The following is a 13,462-nucleotide window of genomic DNA, read 5'->3' as shown; positions in this document are numbered from 1 at the left end:
CACACCCAACATTCAAAAGTTATTGTAAAAAATAAGTGCGATCGCCACCTCGTCAGCGGTGGGTACAGGGCAACTGCACCGATGCTGGAGTACCACCTTGGATGGATGTGGTGGCCGTCAACAGCCACGTGCGCTGCAAAGACCCTTTCTTGCATTTGTTAGAAGCCATGGATCACTCCGGCTACCCACTATGAAGACTCCTTCTTGCGGTTGTTAGAAGAAATCGCACGGCGCTAGCCAGTATAAAGGTACATCACAAAATAAAAGAAAATCAAGCGTAGTTTTCTGATCCTTGTATGAGTGCTTACACCTTAAGTGCGCGCCAAACCACTTCTGCGCTAGCCGACGCTCACTTCGTCTCGCAGCCTTACTTTAGCGCGAGCAACGAGCGATATGTTTAAAGCCTAGTGTGAAAACCAGGCGCCCACCAATCTGTGGTCGGAAATGGGAGCGCAAGCACGTAGCGAGCCACACCAATTCAATCCATAGGAAAGAGAAGGAGCAACGAGTGATCTGTTGAAAGCCCAGTGCGAAAACCAAGCGCACACAAATCTGTGCTCAGAAATGCTAGCGCAAGCACGTAGCGAGCCGCGCAAATCCAATCCAAAGGGGAAAAAAAGAGGGCGAGCGTCCCCTCGTGGTATAACACGAAGCGTATTAAACTACGAATTAGTCTAATGTACATTCAGGGTAGATCTTGTAAACTGTAAAATGCTTATAACCCACGTCAATGTAACTAATGTTATCGTACTAAATGCATTTATTTTATAACTTGCTTGTGCCTGTGATGCACACGGTGGAACGACAAACAAGTGAAAGAAGGCACGACCATGCACCGACCGTATCATCACGTGAGCCCCAGTTTGTCGACCGCCCATATGGCAACACGCTAGGGATGATAGCCACCCAGAGTGAATCTAGATAAACCAATGAAACTGGAGGCGTGCCGACGGACAAACTTTGTCTTGTTACCATTAGTTCTTTCATCTTGGGGTGTCGCCAGAGCTCGTGAAGATCCCGAGTTTCGACAAACTCGGTGCATCCTGCATAGCACCCCAGGATAGCGCAGCCTCCAACTACTCCGGTGTTATTGTTTTGTGTAGTGGCGTTACCTTTGGTTTTTGGCAAGCCCATGTAACGTGGTAAAGGGTCGCGTGTTCCTCGCATAGCGGGCATTTATTCTCATAAGTTGCCGGATAGATTTTGCTGAGTAAACCCAGATTGGGGATATGTATTAGTCTGCAGTTGTCTCCAGCCAACCGACTGCTCTCTACTAAGGTCTTTGTGGGGAGGGGGTAGATCCTCCTTAGGGCTCTTTGGTTTTCTAAAATTTCTCCATAGCGTCTGGTGACTGCGTCCGGTTCACCGTCGTGGTGCGCGCCCCGGTTGGCGTATGCTCGGGCGTTGGCGACGGCACGCTGGTTCCCTCTCACAGTCTCATGGCCTGGTGTCCACGTAATGAAGCATCTCGAGAAGGTGACTTTTTCTCGTCCTTGAGTATGCGGATGGCCACAGTGGATATGCCTCCACTGCTGTACCTTCTGCACGCTTCTTGCGAGTCCGTAAGTATTTCTGTGGTGGGCTCTTCGCACTGGTGGGTGATGTCGAGTGCGATTGCCGCTTCCTCAGCCTCGAGGATGTTGTTGCCTTTGATCGAAGCGCAATTGATTTCCCCAAGCTGGTGATCAACAACGTTGACCACCGCCCCGGAGTGTTCGTCGTATGTGGTCGCATCGACGTATAACACGTCTTTTCTCCGCGTGAAATATCTTTCGTGTGCTTCTGATCTTGCCTTTCTTGTGACCTTGTGTGTTTTAGGATGCATGTTTTTTTGGTATCGGGCTGATCTCAATGATCTCTCGAATATCTTGAGGTATGCTTTCTGTGCTGTCAATTTCTCTGCAAGCATCCCTCATGCCCAGTATCTTCAGCGTGTTCCTGCCCGTTGGGGTCTGCATGAGTCTCATTTTCTGCGCAAGAAGGGGAGCTTCTATGTGTTCTTGCATTGTGTTGTTTATGCCCAATTTAAGGAATTTCTCCGTCGAGGTGTTGACCGGCAGTTCGAGAGCGCATTTATAAGCTTTCCTAAGGATTGCCTCTAATTGTTCCTTTTCCTGCTCGAGAGGGGTTTGATAGAGGACACTGTATACAATCCCACTGACCACGAGGGCCTGTACTATAGCCTACATGTGTCCTCTTCCTTCATACCTGGTAGTCTGTTTGAGATTCTTGCGATCATCCTCGTGATCTGCGCTGTGGTGTTTGCGAGCTGTCTGGTCGTATGATCCACACGACAGTTGCTTTGTATCCACATGCCAAGGATCTTAACTTGGGATACCTCCGGAACCTTCTTCCCCGCTATGTAGATGTCTATGGAGTTTTGCAGATTGTATCCTCTTCTGTAGACTCTGAGCACTTCGGATTTCTCCGGGGAGCTTGCAAGTCCGCAGTAATCGGTGTATGCGTGGACTGTATCTGCTGCACTCTGCAGAAGGTCTTGTTTCTCTCCTAAGGATCCCCTGGTCACCCAGATTGTGACGTCGTCTGCGTAGATGGCATGCCTGAGTCGTTCAATTTTTTCGAGCTTCCGTGCTAAGCCGATCATAAGAATGTTAAAAAGCCTAGGGGATAATCCCACAACCTTGCGGTGTTCCCTTTGGGGGCGTGTTGAAGGTGTCAGTCCTGATGCCTCCTGTACCAATGGTGGCGGTTGTGTTACTGAGGAAAGCTTCGACGTAGATGTGTATTCTGTGCCCGCAACCAATGTTGCTCAGACCCTCCAGCACAGCTCTATGACTTACATTGCCGAAGGCCGCTTCAAAATCGAGCGCAAGCACGATATTTTCTCCGTATTTCGGGATGTTAGTAAGCACCTCTTCCATGATCTGCAGGAGGATGTCTTGTGTTGAGAGGCATTTTCTGAATCTAAACATAGTGTGCGGCATCAGCTTGTTACCCTGCAGGTGAGCCAATCGTTAGGATTCGATGTTCTGAGCGCAGCGGACCGTGAACGCTCTGCTAAAAATGTCTACTATAGCGAGGTTCTGACAGCTCCGCTGTAAAATACAGGCCATAGAGCTTCTCACTATAACACCTAGAGGGTAAACTGGCGCCACCGTATATGCGATTTTCTTAAAGGGCGCCGTGCTCTCATGGGAATGACGGGATATGTGTCTACGAGGCTTGTGTTGCCTGGTGTTGAACGAGGCTTCGTCTCAAACGTGGATATGGCTACACAAATAATGCGTTCTTAAAGTAAAATCTACATAAAAGGCTTTTATTCACCCATATTACATTTTTCAATAAACAATGTAGAATCAAGCGAAGAAAAGCAAGAACAGACGACAAGTTGTTCCAAAGCGAGCGAGAATCTTGTGTGCCCTCCAACTTTAGCGGAAAGCTGATGCTTTTTGCGTTATATATAATGTGCATCCAATAGTAAGTCCTGAAAATTAAACAAAACATGTTTTTGTGTAAAAATAAAGCTAAAGCAGTTTCTTACGTGCTGCTTTAGCAGGAAATGCATCATTGTGACAAACGGAACGGTGCTAGCCAGGTGCGTCTTCAAGGCGCTCTGGCTCTTTAAGAACTATGCCAATCCGAAGTCACAATATACCGGCATTCCCAGGTTACCACAGTGCAGCAGCGCCAGTTTTTCCTCTAGCAAATATAGTGAGAAACTCTATGATACAGGCCAATTCCGATGGCCGTGCAGTCAAACAGAGCGCTTTAAACATCTAACGGATACGAGGGAAGATGAGAAACTGGCGCGTGACGCATGCGTGTGACATTACAAAGTTCAACTTTGGCACAAGAGAAGCACACGTGCTATCGTGGCCTAACGGTTAGAGCATTGGGCTCCTGTGCTGTGAAACATAATTTCGATACCACCGTCGATAACGCATTTTTATAGCATTATAAGCGGAGCGAATGCAGAGCTATCTAACCGAAAACTCGAGATATGATTAAACGTACGCGAGCCTACCACAGTGTGCACGAAATCGCATGTTTTTTAAAGATACGAGATATAGAAACGTCTCTTTGATAAATAAGTTTGTAGGACGCACGCGCACGGAGCTTTTAATATGGCACAATCGCTTACTAAGGGAGTTAACGATTCTAAGTTCAGGCCTACTTTTTCTGTAACTATTACAGCTGAGGCTGGCCCCAAGGACTACATCACTTCCCGATGACGTGTTTTGGGATCACGCTGTGTTTCCTTCTTCTTCCTCGGAACAGCACCGCTTGTGCTGGAGCCTTCCGCTTGTCTTTCTTTTCTTGCGATATCAATTATTGGACCCTACAGGCGAACTTTCCCCGTCGCCGTGATGTTCCACATAAAGTCCAAGTGCGATAAATCCGGCCGCGCGAGTCGTATGCTGCGAATTCGGCCGCGACGGGCACCGTTCAAGGGTAAGCCGAATACAATGGCAGCTTGTTGCACGCCATAGTTCCGCGCGTTCCATTTGAAGGTGACGTGTACAGACGTACTTTAGTGGAGGAGTACGCGCTTCTATTCCTCTAACCCGGCTGTGCCTGTACATTGCCAAGGCGCTGTGCTCCCTAAATGGTTGCAGAAAAAAAGCGCCTTTTCCTCTTCAGAATAAATTTCTCTCTCTGCTCATTCCTGTGCTCGCGGCTGAGCTCATACGCGGCGCGCACACGCGGTATCTCGGATGTATGATGCGGCGGTACGAGGCCTAAGGGCGAGCCTTGATGACTGGTGGCTTCATGTGCGCTGTCTTCATGTGGGCCTTGTGTTGGAGGTCACGCTGTCTCAAGTTTACGAGAGGCGGGGAAGCAAAAGGCAGAACGAAGCGTCCGTACGAGTGCTCTTGTGGCAGCGTTGTGACAGCGAATGCTCGCGGTCATCGAGTGAGATCTGCTAATGCTTGCATGGGCGCGTGTGATATCATGCTTGTTAACTTAATTAGTGAGTTAGTTTAATGTAATTTAAACGGCTGATAAATCAAAGAATAGTAGTGTAGTTGTATTATACTTTTATACTGCAATCGTACTTCGCCTTTTGGGCGAAACTGAGACTTTTTTATTCGCAAGCGTAGATAACCCGTATGTAAAATCGGCGAGCTTATGTTTGTTGCCGCCAGGGTAGCGAGCCTCGGAGGAGGAAGGCGCCGGGAGGTGGAGAAGAAAGTATCCCGTTCGTGCCTGTTTCGTTTGTGCTTCGAGGCCGCGGTGCTCGCTGTGCATGTTCGCGGCGCCTCTTCTTTGCATGTGTAGCAATATGCGCTTTACGTATGGCTCACCAGGCGTCGCACCGTCGAGAACAATGTTGCGTCACCGACCACGCTCGCACACTTTTCGTTTGTGCTTCGACGCCGAGGTGCTGGCGGCTGTGCATATTCGCGACGTCCGTACGCTAGCGCGTAACTCGTGTTCACGAAGTGCAACGTCACCGTAACCTTTTTACTCCTTTTCAAGCGCGCGCGTGTGCAGTCGTATTCTGGTGTCTGTTTCTAGCTTTCTAATTATTTAAAATTTTATGCGGTGATCACGTTTTCATGCAGGAGCGATAGGAATGCGGTATTATAAAATGACATTTCTAGGTTTTCATTCAATTTCGCAGCTCTTCAATCAAAGTACCAGGTTCGACATGTTACAAAGAAACTATAATACCTCGGGCGATGGTAAAGACTCCATGTGTGTGAAGATTAGGCGTGACACCTCCGTTGTGGAAGGGAATACAGTGATGAAAAATTTTACTTACAGAAACATGAGTTCCACGCTTCGACAAAGGTAAGTGAATTGTCAGAGCTTTTGTTTGTTCCTTTTAGTGTGTTACTAGTTCTGGCTGCACAAAATATTTCGATATTTTCTGCGTAGGACGATTACGTAGATATTTGCCGGCTTACTATTTCAAAATTTTGTATTAAGTACATGTGCCATTTCCAAAGGATGAGAAGCTACAAATGACTATTCAAAGTACAAAGTAATGTTAGCGATTCAACATCATACCAGAACTACCGGGTAGGTTCTGGGGAAACCACACTGAAAGTGCGCATTCCGTCACGTCTTTCTCGTTAATGTAGGGGCAAACCTGTTATGTGCGACCTATTCAATGTGCATTTTTATTCATTACGGCAACACAATTGTTCAGTTTTATGGAATTTTAAAAAATCGCCTTTTCCAGACAACATAATTATAATCCTTGAGCTGGACTCTTAGGGAAGCGGGCATTAGTTGCACGTCAAATCAGAATACACGTACAAATAACTAAAAAAAACTAATTAACTGCTTAAATAATTATTTGCGCCGTATATTGTCGGTCAGATAGAAACGGCACTACATTCCGCCATTGAAACAGTGGAGACCTATCTCCAAGGCACGGGGCTTCGCTACTCTCCTGCGATGTCCGAACTCCTCCTCTACAGGCCTACTCTCCGGGGCCGCCGTCCGAAAGATTCCACCGCTAAACGCCAATACGAAGACATCGCGCTTCACCTCACGGATGGCAGCCCCATCCTCCTCATCACCAATATCCGTGTGCTCGGCATGCTTATAGAGCATGCAAGGGCATGCAATGGAGCGAATGGCATGGCCCTCGCAAAAATCCAGGTCAATGCATTCAACACCACGATACTTTTGAAGCGGGTCACCTACCGCCTTGGGGGTATGAAAGAGGAGAATCTCCTGCGATTAATCCAGTCATTCGTAATTTCCCACATCACCTACGTTGCTCCGTTTCTAAACTGGTACAAGGCTGAACAAAACAAACTCAACATCCTCCTGCGCGGTATCTATAAACAAGCCCTCGGCCTCCGCTGTTACACCAGCACTGACCTTCTCCTTCAACTAGGCGTCCATAACACACTGGACGAGCTCATCGAGGCCCAACGCAGCTCTCAGCTGGAGAGACGCACACTCACAGCGACGGGCCTCCACATCTTCACCTCGCTCGGTATCACCTACCACCATGAACACGGCCATAAACACCAGATCCCCTCCACCATACGAGCCCGGATTCACGCCGACCCTATCCCCAGAAACATGCACCCCGAATACAACCACGCATGACGCACAGCACGTGCCACGGCTCCCACCAAAGCCCTTGCTCGCAACGACGGTGTGAGTTTCATCGACGCGGCCGAATATCCCCACGCTACCCGCTTTGCAGCCGTCACCATACGTGAAGGCTCTCTCCGTCATGCTATCAGCCTAGTAACCCCACACGCTGAGGAAGCTGAAGAAGTGGCCATCGCGCTAGCCACACTAGACCCAACATGCCGTGCCATACCATCGTCTCTGATTCCCGCTCCGCTGTTATCAACTACATCAACGGCCGTATCTCCCACCAAGCCTTGCTCATCTTGCAACAAGCAGCCCGCTCAACCGACCATCAGGTTGCATTCGCCTGGTTCCCAGCTCACGTAGGCACCGTCCACCCGCACCTCCCCAACCTCAACGAGGTTACCCATTCCCTAGCGCGAGGGATCGTTAACCGCGAGGGAGACGGGGAGGCTGCCCCCATCGGTAGGGATCGCCTGACACGCTACAATGATGTAGTGAAATCCTTCTACTTTGAGCGTTGGACTTTCCCCGGCCCGCACAGGCAGCTATCCCGAGCGCAGGCTACAACTTTCCGCCTGCTACAAACCAACACTTACCCCTCGTTACACTGCTACAACAAGATCTACCCAGACATTTACCCCTATCCCACGTGCCATATCTGAAAGACACAGCCCGCCACACTTCCACACATGCTTTAGGACTGTACACAACAATACCCCGACAATAACCCCACGACCATCTCGTCAAGATGGCACGCTGCCCTGCGTAGCTCCAACCTCGACGACCAACTCTGGGCGACCCAGCAAGAGAGAGAGAGAGAGAGAGAGAGAGAAAAGACTTTATTCCAGGTCAGACTAAGACCTATAGATATTCCTCCGCCAGGAGGACCATGGCCAGTTGGTCGGCGAAGGCCGCCGACGCCAACCACACCCGCCAGTGGGGAGGTGGGGGATTAGGGTAGGGACGGGATTGTAGGGCAGCGGGGCAAGAGAAAAACATGTGCTCTACATTAGCGTACGTAGAGGGGCAGTTGGGACATGAGGGGTCTAAGCGGTAACGATAAAGGTATAGGCGTATGAAGACAAGGCAGCTAGGATACGAGACCTCAACACTGTGCAACTCGGCGCCAAGAAGTATGCAGTGGCAACATATATCGCACCAGCGGCGAATTCAGCTCGTGGAGTGGCCCATGGCATCCCTCAGCGAACGACGGACTTAGAGCTCATGCGCGGGCTGTATGCCCACAGAAGACAGATCCTACAAGCGCGGATGCTAGGGCAATGTGCGACCTCATTGATAACATTTGAGGGAAGAACGGTATCGAGGTACATCACCCTGCCTACCCTGTCGACACACAGTCAAGGCACGCAACGCGTGCTATCAAATGGGGCATCGAACCAACATTTGCCCACACCCGGACAAACCCACCTACGAAAGATACGGTGCAGCAGAACCTAGTGATGAACACGAGTGCAAACTGAAATGTTCGCTGTGAAGCGGCAATCATGCGACGGCGTAGAAAGAATGCCCCAAGAGACTGCTACCCGCACCACGCTCGTCGCACAGGCCGCGCAAGGAACAGGCACTCAAAGACAACACCACGATGGAACAACAAAGGAAGGGTCACAGACAGCGATCCCTGTCTCGCACCCGCTCTAGGTCCAGACCCAGGCCGGCATCGCAACAACGAGGCGGCAGCATATCCAGGTCAGAGAGCCGAACCAGGTGCAAGAGCAGAACCAGGTCCGCCACTAGGGCGAAAACCCTGAGTCACGTGAGCTCCTAGGAACAACAGGTGAGCTGGGCAGAACGCTGCCTCCCGAAGACACAGAGGCAAAATGACAAAACCAAGCCATACGTACATCCATCACGAGACGCAGACATCAACACGAACAACACTGTAGAGGAACTTGCGGCCATAATGTAGGAACGGTGCGTAGAGATAGCCGAATTGCGTGCACAACTAAAGGAGGAACGAAGCCAAAACAAGCCACCAGCGGAAGAAAGTTCGCCCGAAGCGCGAACACGGCCACCGCCGCCGCAGCGCACGTACACTCCCTCGGTAGTGCAGGAGAACGTCAAGGAAATTAACACCGAGACGCCGCCCGAGCCGGATCCGACAGCGCAACCGCTCGAAGCGAGAGTAACGCCCAAACCGCATGAGACTAATTTTGTGCGCGACGGCGACGAGCGACGGCTTCGAACGACGAAACGGGCCGTCGCGCGAACAGATCGCTCGTTCTTGTCACTCGATCGCACGGTTCTGGAAATATAGAATTCGTTGCTGGTCGCCCGGAAATGCTATGAGCGGCTAGCCAATAACGCGAAGCCGGAACTGGATGTACATCAGTCACGTACTGCCGATTATCGTACGGAACGAGCAAACCACTAAATTTTGATACGTGCAAGGGTAAGAACGTAGTGCAAGACCTTTAGAAATATTCATGCTGCTATTTATAGTAAAACACATCAACTCAAATTAATAAAGCACGCGTCACGCCAGTTTCGGCGCGTATTTGCTGCCCTCATATCGGCAACACCGGGGAGACGTCGCTCACATGCGGTACGACTTGTAGGCGACGAGCGAATACGAAAACCGTCTCCATCGCGTCGCTTGTCGCTGTCGCGCGCAAGATCGCTTGCATGCGGCTTGTACTTAATGGCCTACGAAAGAGGTATCAAGGAAAACAGGCGCGCCATCCAAGGGCTACATCTGCTAATGGAGAAGGGCTTCGACGAGCTCCCACAGATGATACCGCAACTACACGAGGTTTTCACCCCTCTGGCAAACGATGAAAGACAAGAAGCCGCGAGTCTATCCACACAGAGAGGCAGCCCTCCAGCAAATGCTACAAGAGGATCAAAATGTCCAGAAAACAGAATGTTCAAATGGAGACATCATCGTTTGCAATGGGGAATTGTCGTGGCTTCACTCACAAGAGGGTGATGCTGCGGCAGTACATTGCCAAACAAGACACACCACCGGGTGTAATAGCCTTACAGGAAACAGGAACATCACCAAGAATCAACGGGTATCACACTCATGTGACAGCAGAAACTCGTACGGCTACACCCACGAGCAACCACCTCACTGCAATAGACTACAGCTATGCGGATACGGGAATGGATTACGTGTTCACGGAAATCGTACCGCAGCGCAGGGGAAACACGAGTCTTTTTATGCTTAATACGTACAGCGTGCCGAAGGAAACGCTGGGACCCCTAGACAACTTGGTGCAGCAAGCGAGGCAGCTATCTGGACAAAACGGGCCTCCGCATATTAGGCAATTTCGACGCAGCGCACGAGGCGTGGGGGTACGTCAGAAATACCAAAAAGCGAACCTTGTACAATGTTGTAGCGGACAGTGTGCTTCGCGTCCGCAGAACAACAAGAAGAAGCTCGACATCATAGCCGCAACATCAGCTTAGTTGCCCCGACGAATAAATGGTTACTTGTTCCGAGTCTTCTGTTCCCACAAGTTGGTGACGTCGGACGTGATCCCGCATCGCAACTATTCGTCCCGCCGTTTCTCTTCGACGCCATGGAAACGAACTCCCAAGACAATGCCGCACCTTCCATCGCTACACTCAAGCTTCGCGAGTTCTGGCCCGCAGATAGTCAGCTCTGGTTTCTCCATATCGAAGCGCAGTTCCGCCGTCACCGCATCGCATCGCCGACGGCCAAGTACGACTATGTCGTTAGTGCGCTCAGCCAACACCACCTAGACTTTCAAGGCCTCTCCACGGCTCAGTGACGTCACCCTACCACGACGGCGCTGGACGTTCGGCTTCCGCGACCCCTTGGCTTTCCTATACAGTTCAGCGAGCTGAGAATGCCGCTTGGAAACAATTATTCTTTTTTGGGAACCATATTTTTCTTGCAAAAAGCCTGATTTTTTTCTTTTGCAATGACATCGCGAGTTCCCTGTGTGTAACCGCATGCTAGGCCTTTATTCCTCGATATCGAGAACCAATCTCAAGAGGGGCGCCAAAATGACTTTGCTACCGAGGTAAGATACACCGTATTCAAAATCTACAACATTAATTTCCTGTAAAGCAGACAAACGGGTTTGAGACGGCCACCGTTTCGGCCGGAAAAGGTATCGAGAGATTAGCCATGCTGGAAAGGGTAGCCAACAATGCTTCCATGCCACGCAATGATGTAATTTCCGTTGCGGGGGGAAGTGCGGAAAACCTTCAGAAAACAACTCATGCGGTAAAAAGTCGAACTATGTGCGTGCGCCAGCTGCCGCTACTCTCGGAAAGAAACCGCTAGTTTTATTTTCGCACCTCAGCTGGCTCAGCCAATCATGCGTGTTGTGAGTATTGTTGAGTGTTGAGCACGCGGTCTTTGGCCCTGGCGACAATTTCGGCTTTCGCTGGAAGCCGACAATGAAACACGAAACGTCCGAAGTTGCCGGGTGCTCGTCTGCCAAGACTGAGGCAGACGAGCCCGGGTCAGACAACGAGATGGCTATGTCGGGCCATTATAAGAAAGCCGGCAGGGTAGCAGACGTAGCCGTGAAGAAAACAAGGGTGTAGGATGAAGGCATACCAGTGTGACGTCACCGCCGCTTTTGTTCTGTTTTTGGTGATTCACTGGTACGCAGTCAACCGCCAAGGTACGAATTGATGCTCATTGTAGGCCTGACGTAATTGCGACATGATTCGATCCGGAAAATGGGAGGCATACGGCACTTTCCTGACCTGGCCGCCAATGGCCCTCCCCGACCGTCAAATTGCTTTGTTGGATGTTTTACGGTTAGGCTACCAGGTGTCAGTTATTTGGATAATGGGGTGCTTGTGTTAGAAAATGTTGGCGATTCTATGTCAGTATGATGAGCATGTGCGAGCAGAAAGGCTGGTGCCGTTAAAAAGGTCTGTTCTGATTATTAAAAGATTGGCAGTTTCATCCGAAGGGCGAAGCACTGACGGCGAGATAGCAAGATTTATCGTTGCACTTGAACTTCCTTGATAGTGTTGAAACTATAGGCGGGTCCGTTTAACGCGAACGTGACATACGCGGGTGCGCCAAAATTTATGGTAGGTGAAAAATCGCCGTTAAGCTACGCTGCAAATTCGTCGTGCCCGAGAGCACTCGAGGACCAGGCTTTGAGTTTGAAGCGCGGTACCTTAACGCACCCAATATTATTTCTTCACAAAAAGCCTTCTCTTATTCCCTCTTTTCTGCATGCATTGGTCACACGCAAGTTACACAGGTCACAAAGGTTATATTGCTGACAAAGAAGTGAAGGTACTTTGTGAAATTTAGCCGTGCTACAAGCGAACGAAAACGTATAACAAGCGAATCAAATTGCACAAATGCACTTACCGCTAGAGGAACAACACACTATATTGTCCATACCAAGATTATCAGAACAGTCAATGAAAGAATATCAAGAAATATGGCAGATTTTCGCGACGCTACAAAACCACCATGAATGAAGCGACGCCCTTTCGTACGACTCCAATTCAATTCTCGTCCATAGAACACCAGTGATATCCATCCAATTCCCAATAAAGTTCTCCATACTCTTAGAAGCTACTTAAAATACTGAACTTTCAGAAGAGTGCTCTTCAATGTACATTGTCTACTATATCAAGCACTAACACAGTACTACAAGTAGTTCTCGAGCGGAGGTTAAGCCGATCTGAAGGAGTCATGAGAAAGCTGTCAGAGAGCATGACACAAGTCCCAGCACCACTGTTGCTTGCCTGTTGTGTATTTATCGAAAATTCAAGGCCTCTCTTAGTCTGTATCACTGTCGCGGGTCCTACGATGCAGCAGGATTGCGTGTTTGTCCTTAAGCACGCTGTTTCTTTGAATGTCACAAAAATAATCATATTGGTAGTATTTTAAAGGAATTTGAAATGTTGGCTGTCTCATTGGTATACGTTAATGCTGTTTCCTATACCTTTAAAGCAACAATAAAATATATGCAAGTTCTTAGGGCTCTTGTCTTTAGTCTCGCAATCGCAAAGGTCATAAGGTCTCATCTAGGAAAACGTTAAAAACATACACATCAGACCGTATGCTCACGTTAATTTAGAAGTACTTTTGTTGAAGGAAAATAAAATTGCTTTTCCGAGAAAGAGGGACCCATCTTCAGCTGAAATCTCACTGCTTGTGAGAGCTCGATCTTTCCTTCTAGTTTAACTATTGCAAGGCAAGCATTATCGACTATTATTGGCCCAATTATAGATAGGTAAGCTAAATGTGCCCTATATTTTTCAGGGCTAGCGCACTAATTAACATGACATTTTACAATAAAGATTATGAATACGATGAGTACGACGATGACACCACATCGTCGACCACAGCTACCAGTGAGCCGCAGAAATACATGAAAGTACGCTCGACCATCGAAGCGAGTAAGTGCATGACTGAATAGCAATGCTAGCAGCCCCCATTCACCCCCACCTCTAACATTGA

General features: G+C 49.2%; 1 long non-coding RNA gene across 1 annotated transcript in view; it reads left to right on the top strand.

The window, feature by feature from the left end:
* The first annotated feature begins 5,588 nt into the window (after positions 1 to 5,588).
* The window catches only part of LOC119450886 (uncharacterized), a 30,355-nt gene continuing 22,481 nt past the window's right edge, over positions 5,589 to 13,462 (top strand). The window contains exons 1-2 of the long non-coding RNA XR_005191548.2: positions 5,589 to 5,757; positions 13,265 to 13,401. This is a non-coding gene — a long non-coding RNA (uncharacterized LOC119450886). The remainder of the gene's footprint in view (positions 5,758 to 13,264; positions 13,402 to 13,462) is intronic.

The sequence above is a fragment of the Dermacentor silvarum genome, chromosome 4, assembly GCF_013339745.2.
Source record: "Dermacentor silvarum isolate Dsil-2018 chromosome 4, BIME_Dsil_1.4, whole genome shotgun sequence".
Lineage (NCBI taxonomy): Eukaryota > Metazoa > Arthropoda > Arachnida > Ixodida > Ixodidae > Dermacentor > Dermacentor silvarum.
Note: the sequence above shows the minus strand (reverse complement) of the source record. Positions and strands in the feature narration are given on the sequence as shown.